Source organism: Fukomys damarensis, unplaced genomic scaffold, assembly GCF_012274545.1.
Source record: "Fukomys damarensis isolate Sample0158 unplaced genomic scaffold, DMR_v1.0_HiC HiC_scaffold_7, whole genome shotgun sequence".
NCBI lineage: Eukaryota > Metazoa > Chordata > Mammalia > Rodentia > Bathyergidae > Fukomys > Fukomys damarensis.
In genome coordinates this window covers 28,302,660-28,315,576 of record NW_022900919.1, presented here as the reverse complement: position 1 = coordinate 28,315,576, position 12,917 = coordinate 28,302,660, and positions in this window count along the sequence as shown.

The window sequence follows — 12,917 nt, the reverse complement described above, 5'->3', positions numbered from 1 at the left end:
TTTTTTTTTTTTTTTTTTTTTTGGTATGGGGATTGAATTTAGGTCCTTGCACTTGTGAAACAGGCGGCAGAACCACTGAGCTAAATCCCCGGCCCTGGATGTTTTACTTCTATATTTGCATATTCTACAAATAGACCTCAGACACAGATATTTTCATTATGTTGATTGGTGCTTACAAAACATTAGATTCTTTTATGTTAAATACTTAGACTGGCTTTAGTTTTACTTAGTCTTAAAGACGTTTGATCAGAAGTTGGATTTTTTAAAAAAACACATTTTCTGTGAAATCTTTAAAAACTGCAATTCAATTCTTAACTTCTCAAAGTAAAAAATCTGGGGTTAGTTTCTCTGTTTCCTCAGGACTGCCAGACTCATAAGAATGAGAATGTAGCATATTGTCCAGGTCTTGGCCATGCACAATTAGGTCTTGAGTTGCTGATTAAGGATACAGTTTCTGGGCTGGGGATTTAGCTGAGTGGTTCCGCTGCCTGCTTTGCAAGCACAAGGTCCTGAGTTTGATCCTCCGTACCAAAAGGAAAAAGAAAAGAATGCGGTTTCCGATGAACCAGCTGCCCGGTAAAGCAAAACTGCTAACATTATATTTTCACAGCTTCCTCTATACTGAGACTGGAGAAGGGTCAGGATGAGGTTGAGAAAAGGGCTTTTACTGATGCCACAAACTTGACAGCATTGCTAAGAGAACTTCACGGCAGTCTTTAACTTCAGTTAACTCCCCAAGCAGATCTTGAGCATGGCTACTCGACCCCTCTAGGTTCTCATTTCTGGAGATTCTGTCCCCAGACTGTTGCCTGTTTTCAGGTGGCCTCAGAAACTCCAGAGCCATACTAGTGGATGGTTGCTGGCACACTGCAGATAAATGCTGGTCCTTTAAAGGGAAAGCACTTGCTCTACCTTTTCAAGGACAGGGCAGGTCTGCAGGAACATGTTTGTATTTACCCAAAAAAAGACATATAAAAGGTTTTCATTACATTTTCCTAAGACATTTTTCTGCAAACAATTACAGTTTATAACCATACATTTGCACACTAGAGATTTGAGACTGTCAGTCCCCAAAAGCAACTTTGAACTCATTTTAAGAGCTCACACTTCCAATAAAAGCTTAAATGTGTAAAGGACTGATAATATTGTAATACGCACAAGGGTTTCAATTGCCATATAAATTAGGAATAACATCCAGTTGCAATTACTATAATGAGACATGTCCTTAGATTCTACTTAACTATTCCTGCAAATATTCCAGTTGTTGGGGGGAAAAGTAGAAGTAGGAAATTGGTGAGGATTGAGATACTTTTCTCAGGATTTATTTATTTTCACCTTTTCAAGATGAGATAATTATCCCATTGATATCTCACCCAAAGGTTCTAACCCATTTTCGTGAACTATTTTGAAACAAATGGGAGATTTCCATGTTGGATTTTGTAAATTCTTATACTAATTAATAATTAGTAATTTTGATAACTTCTGCAGTGGCTGCTCAGTATGCAGTGCACACATATGTGCCATCTATCTGATGACAAAACTGGGGGAAAACAGTCCGATAGATCATTGACAGTTTCCCAAACATTCACCCACTAAACAACTTCAAGAATATGGTGGATTTGGCAAACTTTTCTCTGATAATAAAAAGTTAATGTTTATCATGTCATTATTCAGAGCTGTGGGCACTGCTGAGATCCTAAAAAGTGATGAGTTGAAGCTACTGAGAGGGGAGATGAGCGGTGTTCATAAGACAGATTTTACCATATGCCCCAGAACTGGTTTCACATTGAACTTTTTGCTTAGTTTCAGAACACAGAGCAGAATGATTAAAAAATAAAATTCCACCAACATTTCTCAAATGGTTTACTGTGGCTCTCAGAGTATTTATTTTCATTATAAGGCATCTCCAATAGTCTCATTAATATAAGAAGTTTTTACTAAACCTCAATTTTTTAACAAACATTCTTGCCAAGTTGTAGACATTTTCAGCATACCATTATGCTTTAAAGTGTGGTACTTAAATACTCCTTTTTTCTTGCTCTTTTTTTTTTGTTAATGGTAGAAGGGAAGGAATGATTTAATATTACAATGTTGCCATATATACCATTTAAAGATCTTTTCTACTTGAATTAATTTGAATAACATATGCATTTATCCATAAATTAAATTTATTTTTGTGTAATTTCCAATTTATTCTGTTTATTTTCAAAAGCTGAATTTGGTGATGTTCCCTCTTTGATTTGATGGTATGATCCATCCAGTCTCTGACACCAGAGGACCCCACACCAAACTTGGAATCAGATGTGACAAGGAATTTCAGAATCCTAGAAGTTGCTTCCTGTGTGCGTCTGAGCCCTGACCACTGGTCATCACTGAGAAGAGATGGTACGGTACTTGTGCATGAAATATAAAAGCAATATGTTTTAGTTCTTCCAGGAAAAGTAAAAATGAACTCTATTCAGTTTCAAAGCATTTCAAACATTTTTTCTCCTTCCCAAGATTGATGATGGATGGTTTGTTTTTCAGATGCGAGATATTGAACCTCTTTATCTTCAATCATCAGTGCTCTCTCCACCAGTGGGTTTAGACCAAAATGCTGACTGCTTTGCTTTTAGGACAATTTGCTCCACTGACTGGTTTCTGATGAACCAATTCCACCATCTAAAAATTCAATGTCAGAGAACAGGTGCTTAAATAGTCTAGTCAAATTCATCTATGCAAAACTCTTTTACCCACATTTATCGCTCTTATTGTCTAAATCAATGTTTTCAGCCTTTTCCGTGCTTCAGAATAGTTGGTAGACTTTTTAAATTTTTATTTTATTAGTACAAATCTGCAGTACCTAATGATTACATTCATTATGGGGAGTTGGTACATATACGTGATGCATCTTCATTCTTTTTACATCCCCTTTCCCTCCTCTTCCTCCCTCCTCCCTCCCTCTTGCTCCCCACCCCAACATTAAAATACAGATTTCTAATCTCTGCCTCTGATTTTCTGACTTAGTAGATCTTAGGATAAGTCCAAGAATTTGAACTTCTCACCAACTCCTAATAACTAATTACTGCCAGGTGTGGGACCCACTTTGAGAACTACGGTACTAAATAAACTTTGTCCATAATGCTCCCAAATATCATCAGTTTACAGCTTATAGAAAACACACTCACACACACACACACACACACAGATACACTATTTCAGGTTTTCAAAAAATTTTTTCTTTCTACTTCTACAAAGATTTATGAATACCTAAAAGTAGAAAAAGAAATGTATTCAGTTCTTCCTAATCTACATTTCCTATCATCCTACAGTCTCTCTGTTTCCAACCAAAAACAACTTTTAAATTAAAACCAGACCAAAACAAAGAAAATGGCTTAAATTGAAGATGGAAGAAAGCCATGGTTCTGGGTGGAGTGTATGAAATGTGGACATGGAAGCAAGAACCCATCAGTTTCACTCAACATGAAAGAGATTCAGTTTTAAACTGAAGGAGAAAGTACCAGTGCACATATACAAATTTTCTGTAGGTAATTCCTATTTGCCCACAACTGTGGATAACTAACCTTTTCATCTAAATCTTATTTTGATGCACATCAATCCAACAAAGATGGATGACTCAGAAGAGAAATAAAAAGGCTTGCTCCAGAGTGGTCCACCAAATGTTTTGGGTAATCACATGTGCCCTACTTGTCTTACTTAAGAAAAAAGAGCAGAACAAACCTAACCATGCATCTGCCTAGGAGTCAGAAACATCCATGCACACACTGTGGCCTAGGGTCAACTTCCAAGAGGAAATGACTGAGAGTCCCAGAGAAGAGACAGGCCTAGCTTGTGCCTATGGCCACACAGACCTTAACTCGGGCCTGGATTCTTGGCTAACCCACTCAAACTCAGGAGACATGCTGTGCTCCAGATGATATGGAAATGGAAAATGCACCTGTTCATAAGGGGTGGTCAGCCCAAAAGCAAGGTGATCTGTGTCACTCTAAATGCCCCAGTGCTGTGAGCTCTCATCCCAGGTAAAATCTCCACCCCAGAAATGGGTCCCTGTCGTAGCCTCGTTCATCATGAAACCCACTGTCTCAGTACAACTGCATGCAAGGTTCTCTTCCTTCCTGTTTCCAAAAACTTCTTTACACCTCTAGACAGTATTTAACCTTCCATTGAAATCTTCACTAATAACACTTCTTAGGAGGGAAACAACTTTGGGAAATGAGATCCATGCCAAGAAGCCCACTGAATTCAATTATCAAACTAATTGATTTGAGGCAAATCAATTAATTGGAAGCATTGGTTTTTAATACATGTGGATGGACATGGTAGCAGAATTATTTGCATTACTCTCAAAGGGAATCTAATACAATTCCAATTTTCAACTCTGTTTGATCATTCATTTTGGAAAGGAATTATGTTCCTTTACTGTTTTAACCTGGGTTGGCTGGCTACACAGAAGCCCTCCTAGGTCTCAGATTGCTCTCCAAGGGTCCTCTACATGTCCGATGGCTACCAGCAGGTCTGAGTTGTTTTTATTTTCCTTTGCTTACACTCCAAGTACAATATTTGATGTAGCACAATAACAAAATCAGGGACTATAACAAGGCAAAAATAAGTTATTATTGTAAATATCTCTTAATAACAGTTGGCAAATGAGAGCAGCAGAGTGGTTGCCCACCTGTCCACCCACAGCCCAACAGCCAACATCAGCCTTGGGGAGAAATGACAGGCAGGGCTTTGTGCAACTCTTACTAAATTTGGGGGTTTCCCCTTAAAGAAAATTAGAGACGTGGATGTTAAAATCTGTACAACATATTAGCAACATATCCCAATGGTAGTTTTCTAATGAGATCACAGTGCATTTTTTTTCCATGTGGATCATGAATCATACTTGAGACAGCCCAGCCTGACCAAGGGTCAGTTGCACTGAGGGGTTTGCAATTCACCAGGTGACCAGACTAAGTGTGGGCAGGAGTCACTTAACATTGCATAGGTTATATGTTTTAATTTTTAAGTACAGATTCCTCACAGGTACAATATTAAATATGCTATGTCCCTGTTATATTTCCAGCCAGTCAAGGGAAAAGCTCAGTGGTAGTGGGTGGCTAGCTACCTTTTGCAGAGCTGCCTCAGGCACAGACATATGGACAGATCTATGACTCGTCATGGACACACATGGTTCCATCACTCCTCACTTGTATGGTGTCACTGGGTACAGATGCCTATTGAACTGAGAGACTGGAGCTGTCTTTGTTGTAATCACTACTGTAATGAAATACCCAAGGCAAACAAGCTTTATGAAGAAAAGATGCCTTGTGGGTCTTGGTACCGGATGTGCTTTGTAGAGGCCCCATCTGATGGAGTCCTGAAGCTGTGCTAGGCATCTCTCGCTGAGAGACAAGGAACATAAGTATGTCTGTGCCTGTCTGTTGAGTCTCTCCCTCTTCTTATAAAGCCACCAGGAATCAACCATGGTCACCCTGTGACCTTACCTTGTCCTGAGCCCATCCCAGAAGCCCCACCTCTAGTCACCACAGCCAGACTCAATTTCCACCATTAATTTATTACTTTGGGGGTGAAATCCCCCATAAATCCAGGTGACAAGCAACATTTAAACTATGCCAGGTCTGTCTGTAGAAGATCCATTCTGTGTCCCCTCCCCATGCTTTTTAACACATGTGAGTGTGAGGTAGCAATCAACATCTCAATCCCCCCAAATATTTGCACCTTCTATGCCCCAGGAACCTTTGGGTCATAGGAGAAAGGACAGGGCATTGGCCATCAGAGATAACGATTGGTGGGGAGGAGGATGGAGTCAGGCTTGGTCACATGTGGTAAAATATACCTGGGAGCCTGGGTGTGGTCCAGTGTAGGGCACTTGCCTGGTGTGTATGAGGCTCTGGTTTCCATTCCCAGCACACCAACAACAATAAAATATAGACAGGGAGGAGAGTTGTGTGCTTTGAGAAGCCCAGGAAACCTTTCCTAGCCTTTCCTGTTGTGCATGGTCCAGCATTCAGACCTTCAAGCAACAGCTCATCTCAGTCTCAAGTTGGAATCCCCTAGGATGTACCTAAGAACACAAAGGCTACATCACCTGCCAACACTTAGAATGTGGATTACCTGGTTGGCCACCACAGTGGGAACTCTGATGTTTTTTAAAGCTCCCCAGCACTTCTAACATGTGTCTACCAGCTCAAGGAAGTACCATCTTCCCCTCTGGGATTGTTTATTGCACCAACTGCAGAAGGCTTGCTGTGTGTCCTGCAGGCCTCTGCTGCTCTGTATGGAGGCAGTTTTTATGTGTATGAAAAAGACTGAAATTTTTGTGGATATCCTTATCCAGTAGAATTGATGCAAATGTATATCAACTGCACTGGCTGTAGGGACAAGTGACTGTGGAGTACTTGGACTGTGGCTCGTGCAGCTGAGGAATAGAGCTTTAATACTGCTCATCTTTCATCAGCTGAAATTGCACCTACGGAACTGCAGGTGATTTGTGACTACAATCTTGGGAGGGCCTACTAAGGACCAACCTGGTCAAAACTCAGTTTCTCACACAGTGAGAAGACACTGTGTCTGCCTTCATCCAAAGGGTGCCCGAGCACCGCAGTTCTCAGAGGTGGTCTTGGGGCAACCCTGGCCATGTCTCCTGGGAACTTGTGAGAAATGCATGGTCCCAGGCCTCTTCTGGACCTCCCAGCTCAGAACCTACACTTAGGTGATTTGTGTGATCATCCAAATCCACTCTGCTTGCCAGAAGACAAGCAGCCTGTCATGTAGTCCTGTTCCTAAGGTCGCTGTTTTGTCACCAGAATCAGTGTATGCACCAGAATTGCCCAGTGTGGACAGGCCCCAGGTACAGAGAGCAACACCTGAAAAATTGAGAATGGATCCATGAAGGGCAGGAGGCAAATAGTCAAATTTTAGTTCTGATAAAGTTTCATTTTGATGGGGGTGGAGGAGAAACTATTTAACTGAAAGGCGAAGATGCAACTCAGGGAACATCTCATCTGAATTTCAAATTCACACCATATCATTTTTAAATTTTTTATTTGCATATTTTTTAATTTTTTGAGAAAGAGTCTCATTAAGTCACTGTGATGGTTGAGGAATTGCGTCAGCTTGAGACATTTGGTTAAGAGAAGCTTAGCTAAATTGGCTCAGCAATTTCATGCCCCAGGGTGTGGGAGATCCATCCTAGGGCAGCTAATTGCCTGGATGATATGAAGGGGAAATGTAAAAGGATGCAGCTGATTCTGTTCCTTTAGAGGAGCTTCCATCTTTGCTTTGTCCTCATTGACATAGACACTTATTCTGGATGTGGATTTTCCTTTCCTGCACATAATGCTTCCTACCATCCATGAACTCAGAAAATCTTATCCACCATTATAGAATTCAACATAGCATTGCCTCTCACCAAGGAACACATTTTACAGCCAGATAAGTGAGGCAATGGGTTCATGCTCATGAATTCACTGGCCTTGCCATGTTCCTCATCATCCAGAAGCAGCTAGATTAATAGAAGGGTGAAATGGTCTTTTGAAGAAACAGTTACAAAGACAGCTACATCCACTATATGGTACTATGTCTCCCATAGCCAGGATTCACAGATCAAGGAATCAAGGGGTGGAAGTGGGAATGGTTCCATTCACCATTACCTATAGTGATCCACTAGCAAAATTTTTGCTTCCTCTTCCCATGGCCTATGTCCTGCTGGTTTAGAAGTCTTAGTTCCAGAAGGGGAAATGTTTTGCCACAATGCACAATGATCATAATATTGAGCTGGAAGCTAAGACTTCCCCCTGATCATTCTGGTCTCCTCATGCCTCTGAGGAAACAAGCTAAAAAGGGAGTCAGAGTGTTGTTAGGGGTGATTGACCCAGACTATCAAGGGGAAATTGGACTACTATTCCACAATGGAGGGAAAGAAGAATATACTTGGGGTGCAGGAGGTCTCTTAGGGCACCTCTTAATATTGTCATGCTCTATTATTAAAGTCAATGGGAAACTACAGCAACCTAATCCAGGAAGAATGAAAAATGGTCCAGACCCTTGAGGAATGAAGGTATGGGTCACTCTGCCAGGGAAAGGACCAAGACCTGCTGAGGTGCTTGCTGAAGGCCAAGGGAATACAGAATAGGAAGTAGAAGAAGGTAATTCTGAATACCAGCTATGATCCCATGATCAGCTACAGGAATGAGGACTGTAATTGTACTATTTCTCTCCTAATACTGGTTCTTAAGGATTGTTGAACCTATGTTATGATGTGCAAGTTATAAAATGTTAAGAGCAAGCATCACCCAAAGAAAGCATACCTTCTATTCTGGTGAGGGAATTAGTTCATTTCCATTTGTATACAGGATAGTTACAACATGTTAGGCATAATTATGAGCTTGTCTTTTGGTGTTTGTTTGTTTGTTTTTCTCATTGAGTTTATTGGTACATTTTAGGTATACAGTACAGTTACATTCATTACTAGGATCTTGTACCTTTACATGACAGGTCTTGGTTCTCATTTTTTCCCCTTGTCCCTGCCCTCCCTTCACCCCCTCCTCCCCTCCCCATTTACAAACATTTTATTTACATTTTTTCATTTTCTCCTATTTTTTCCTTTCCCTTATTACCTTTCCCCTACCCTTCCCACTTTCCCTACACCTTTAGCCCTTTTCTATTTCCATTTTTTCAGTTTCTCATCCTATTTTTTCCTTTCCCTTATTACCTTTCCCCTACCCTTCCCACTTTCCCTACACCTTTAGCCCTTTTCTTCCCATTTCACATTGTCAATTAAATTACCTCTATAGGATCTTATGTACTATTATAGTTTATTCACACCAGAGAAACTATTCGGTATTTTCACGTGTGACTTATTTAGTTCACTTAGGAGTATATCCTCAGTATGTATCTATTTTCCTATGAATAAATCTAATTTCTCATTCTTTATGGCTGAGTAATATTCCATTTTATAGAAAAACCACATCTTCTTTATCCAGTTTCAACCGATGGGCAAAGGGGCTCTTTCCAAGTTTTAGCTATTACAAACTGTGCTGCTATAAACATAGGTGCACATATATCACTGTGATATGATTCTTTTAATTCTTCTGGAAAGATACCCAGCAGAGGGATGGCTAGGTCAAGTGGAACCTCTAGTCCCAGCTCTCTGAGGTATCTCCATATTGATTTCCACAGTGGTTGCACCAGTCTGCACTCCCACCAACAATGTGAGCTTGTCTTTTGTATCTGGAGACTGAAAGAAATGTGTCTGGTTGCCAAGTTGACAAGGGGTGGATTGTGACAGTTGAGTTTGTCAACTTGAGACCTATAGTCAAGCTAAATTAGCTAAATTGGCTCAGCAATTCCACAGCCTAGTGTGTGGGAGATCCGTCTAGGATGGCTCATTGCCTGGATGATGTAAGGGGGAAGCGAGGAAGGATGTGCCTCTTCTGTTCCTTTAGAGGAGCTTCCATCTTCACTTTGGATGTTATCTCCTGCCTTGCAGCATAGTCTTCAACTTCTGGTACAGATTCCTCAGTCTTCCTTCCGTTGTAGACTCTTTTTTTTTTTCCCCAAGATATCCATTGGTTTTATTTTAATTTAACCTTTGTGAATACTTCACAAAAAATCCACATACAGAAGCAAATTAACACTATACAGTCTAACTAAATATCCAGCCCAGCAAATACAAGCAGTCCGAAGTTTAAAGATGGGTAAGTTGTGAAAGTGGCTGATGAGGTTGTCTGCATAATCAAAGAGGTACAAAAATCAACTCTGAATTAAAAAGCATTCTAGTTGTTTTTTACACAAAGAAATTGGGAGTCTATAAAATGGTTGAATGGGTAACAAGCACTGATCAGCACAATGACCAATAATATTTACTGAATTCAAACTATTTACTGTTGTAAACAATTAACAAAAGCATTGAAATCTAAATACAATCTTTGACAATTCCAACAAAATAAGTGATGTGTTTAAAAAATAAAGCTGATGAGCGATAGATCCATTCTATATATTTTCTTTCGACAGCTCCAGAATAAGAAATAGCACAGTATTTTTAAAAAGTATATAGCAAAGATTGTCCCTATTGTGATGACAAACCATGGAAACTGTAAAAAAAGTTGTTGAAGAGTCAAATGGTCATATTCCTAGTCAGGAAAGTGAGAACAGACTACAGTCCAGTTATTCTTAGTTGTCAATAGAGAATTCTTTTACTTATCATTTGTTTTCATAGTTGTTTTTCCAAAAGACAGCAAAACTTTGGCAACTGAATGTACTGAAAATATACTTTTGGAGTTGAAGACACAGTCCTAGCATCTTTTTGTGAAAGGTGATCTGTACACCAAGGCTCACAGTTTGGTGGAGTTTACACCATCATAGACTCCTTAGTCTTTCATCGAAGATCCATTGGCCTCCTGATGTGGACTCACATGGGATACTGCATTGAGCTCCAGACCTTTGACTAAATGCTTCAGTCTCCAGCAAGAAGACAGACCCTCTGGACTCTTTTTCAGCACACTCTGTGGGTGACCATTGTAAGGCAAATTTGTGAATTCTTATATATTTCTAAATCTCGTGTTATATCTGTTCTCTAGTAAATACTGACTGATACAGTCACTAAGTTGCCCAAGCTCCGTTCAAAGCTGTGACATTCCTGCTTCTGCTTCCCAGTGCTGGGATTACAAGTGTGCACCACTGTGCCTGGCTTCATCACTTGGTATGGATGACCACCAGATCTGCTGCCAGACTTGCTAATGTTAGAAATCATTGAGTTGTACTGACAAGGAAAACAAGCCTGTGTCCTTTCCATAATGACTTGAGGGAAGATTTTATTTTGTTTTGCTAATGCCCCCGAGACTTCACCTCACTTGAAAGTTAAAAGATTTCATCTTCAGAGCCACTCAGAAAAAAAAAAAATATCCACTAAGAAAGTCAATGAGTTAATGCATTTAGCAGATGGGTGCAGAAAATAGAACGAGAAACAAAGCAGTTTGTGTAACAGCAATTTTGGTGAGCTGTGGGGACAGGTCCCTCTGGAGGAAATTAAGCTGTTAATTTGGGGATGAAAATTGGAACCCAGCTGGAGAGCAGTAAGGCTCTGAGCCAGAAGCAAACAGGAAGTGGAGGAGCAGGTGACCAGACCCGCAGGGCCCTGCGGCTGGGTAATGTCTGCACCCAGGGGAGAGCAGCCTTGGTCATCTCTTATGTAGGCATCTCCAAGTTCAACAGCAGATGGAGCAATAGCCATTGCTCTTCTTTAGCTGGTCAAGTGAATTTAATCACAGCTCTCCATATGCCAGATTCTGGATGTGAGACCCAGACAGCAGCTGCATTTTCCTATGAGCCAATTTCTGCTTTCCAATGAGCTTCCTGCTACCTTCCTTCCGTCCCCATCTTGCCTGTCCAGTGTAAACCAACTGAGAACTGGTGTAAACCGCCGGGACCATCATTACAGAACCATGTTCCCAAAAAGTATTACAGGAAAACAAATGACGTATTTTATTCTGGCGTTTTTATTTCACTGCCTACATGGAATAGCAAAGCAGAGAAAGCACTGGGTCCATGGCCTTCTCCCGGCATGAGAAAACAAATCCTTGGTGCTGTGTAAATGACCTCTCCTAGTTCACCTCCAAACAAGGGGCAGATAAAAATCCCAAGTGTATCAAAATACAGTTATTCAAAATCACCCCAAGATGACCCTCCTTCCATAAAAATACAATGAGTGTAGGTTTAAGATTTGTTCATTCATTAATGCAGGACAACTAAGATGGTGAATGTGGCTCCTAGAGGATTTGGAGGATCTGGGGATTCATAGCCACAAAGACAATGGAAAAACAGCACTAGATATGAGTTATACATGAACCTGTGTGTGCAACCAGACACACAGCATCTGATGGTCTTTATTACCTGCCTCCCCAGACAAGACCTCCAAATTAACACCTAATATGAGGGCTGGGCCCTTCATCAACCTCTGTCAGAGGTACCATAATCCTTACCTCTCTCTGGGCCTTATTCCCAAGTATTGGGTAATTATCTGAAACTCCTGATAGTTTTGAATGAAATCCTCCATTAAGGGCTTAGGGTAAGTGGGCTTGAAGCTCCTCTGGTTGCCTGGATATTTCATTAAAAGTCTTTTCTTTCCCAGACATGTCACCTTTTAAAGTCTCCCCAGTACACGATAAGATATTCATTCAAAGAAACTGCGTTCAAACAGCTAAATTCCTTTTCTCTGCAAATAGACTTTATGTCCTTCTCCATGACCTCCATTTCTTTCAAAACAAAACAAAACAAAAACAAAAACTGAGCTGAGCTTAGTGTTTACTGGTGAGAGTGGAGTAGAAAAGTAGAACTGGGTTGAGTTAAAAGTTTCCTGTTTAATTTTGGAGAATTAAAAGTTTGGTGATGTTTCTCTAAGTGAAACAGTGTGAAATGTATGTGAAACAGTGTAAAATGGGGGAAAAGAAACGACAAGCTACGTTTCTGTTCTCCGAGACTCTGTATTTTTAGAAAAAGAAATTAAAAATCATGAAGGTAGAAGTTTGTTCTCAAAATTTATTTTCCCCTTAATAGGATTTTTTCATTTTAAACGAAGATTTAGCAAGAAGAAAACTTTGATTACCTTTTATAAATGGATGTTTTATACTTGCACAAATATAATTTCTCTGCATTTGTTTTGCCACTTACTATGGGAAATGACTCACTTTTATCATTTTTTCCTACTGAATATGTTTATTAGGAGTTTAAGAGAGTAAATCATTTGGTTTTCCATTTTTTCATTAACTTAAGTATTTATGAACCAATCTTTCTATATATGAGAAATTTGTGGTTATTAGTAGGCCTAAAACAATCTCACAGCAATGCGCCCAAAGAATAACAAGATTTATCACATCTATTATTCTAATTATCTTTTAATTTACTTTGATCATCAT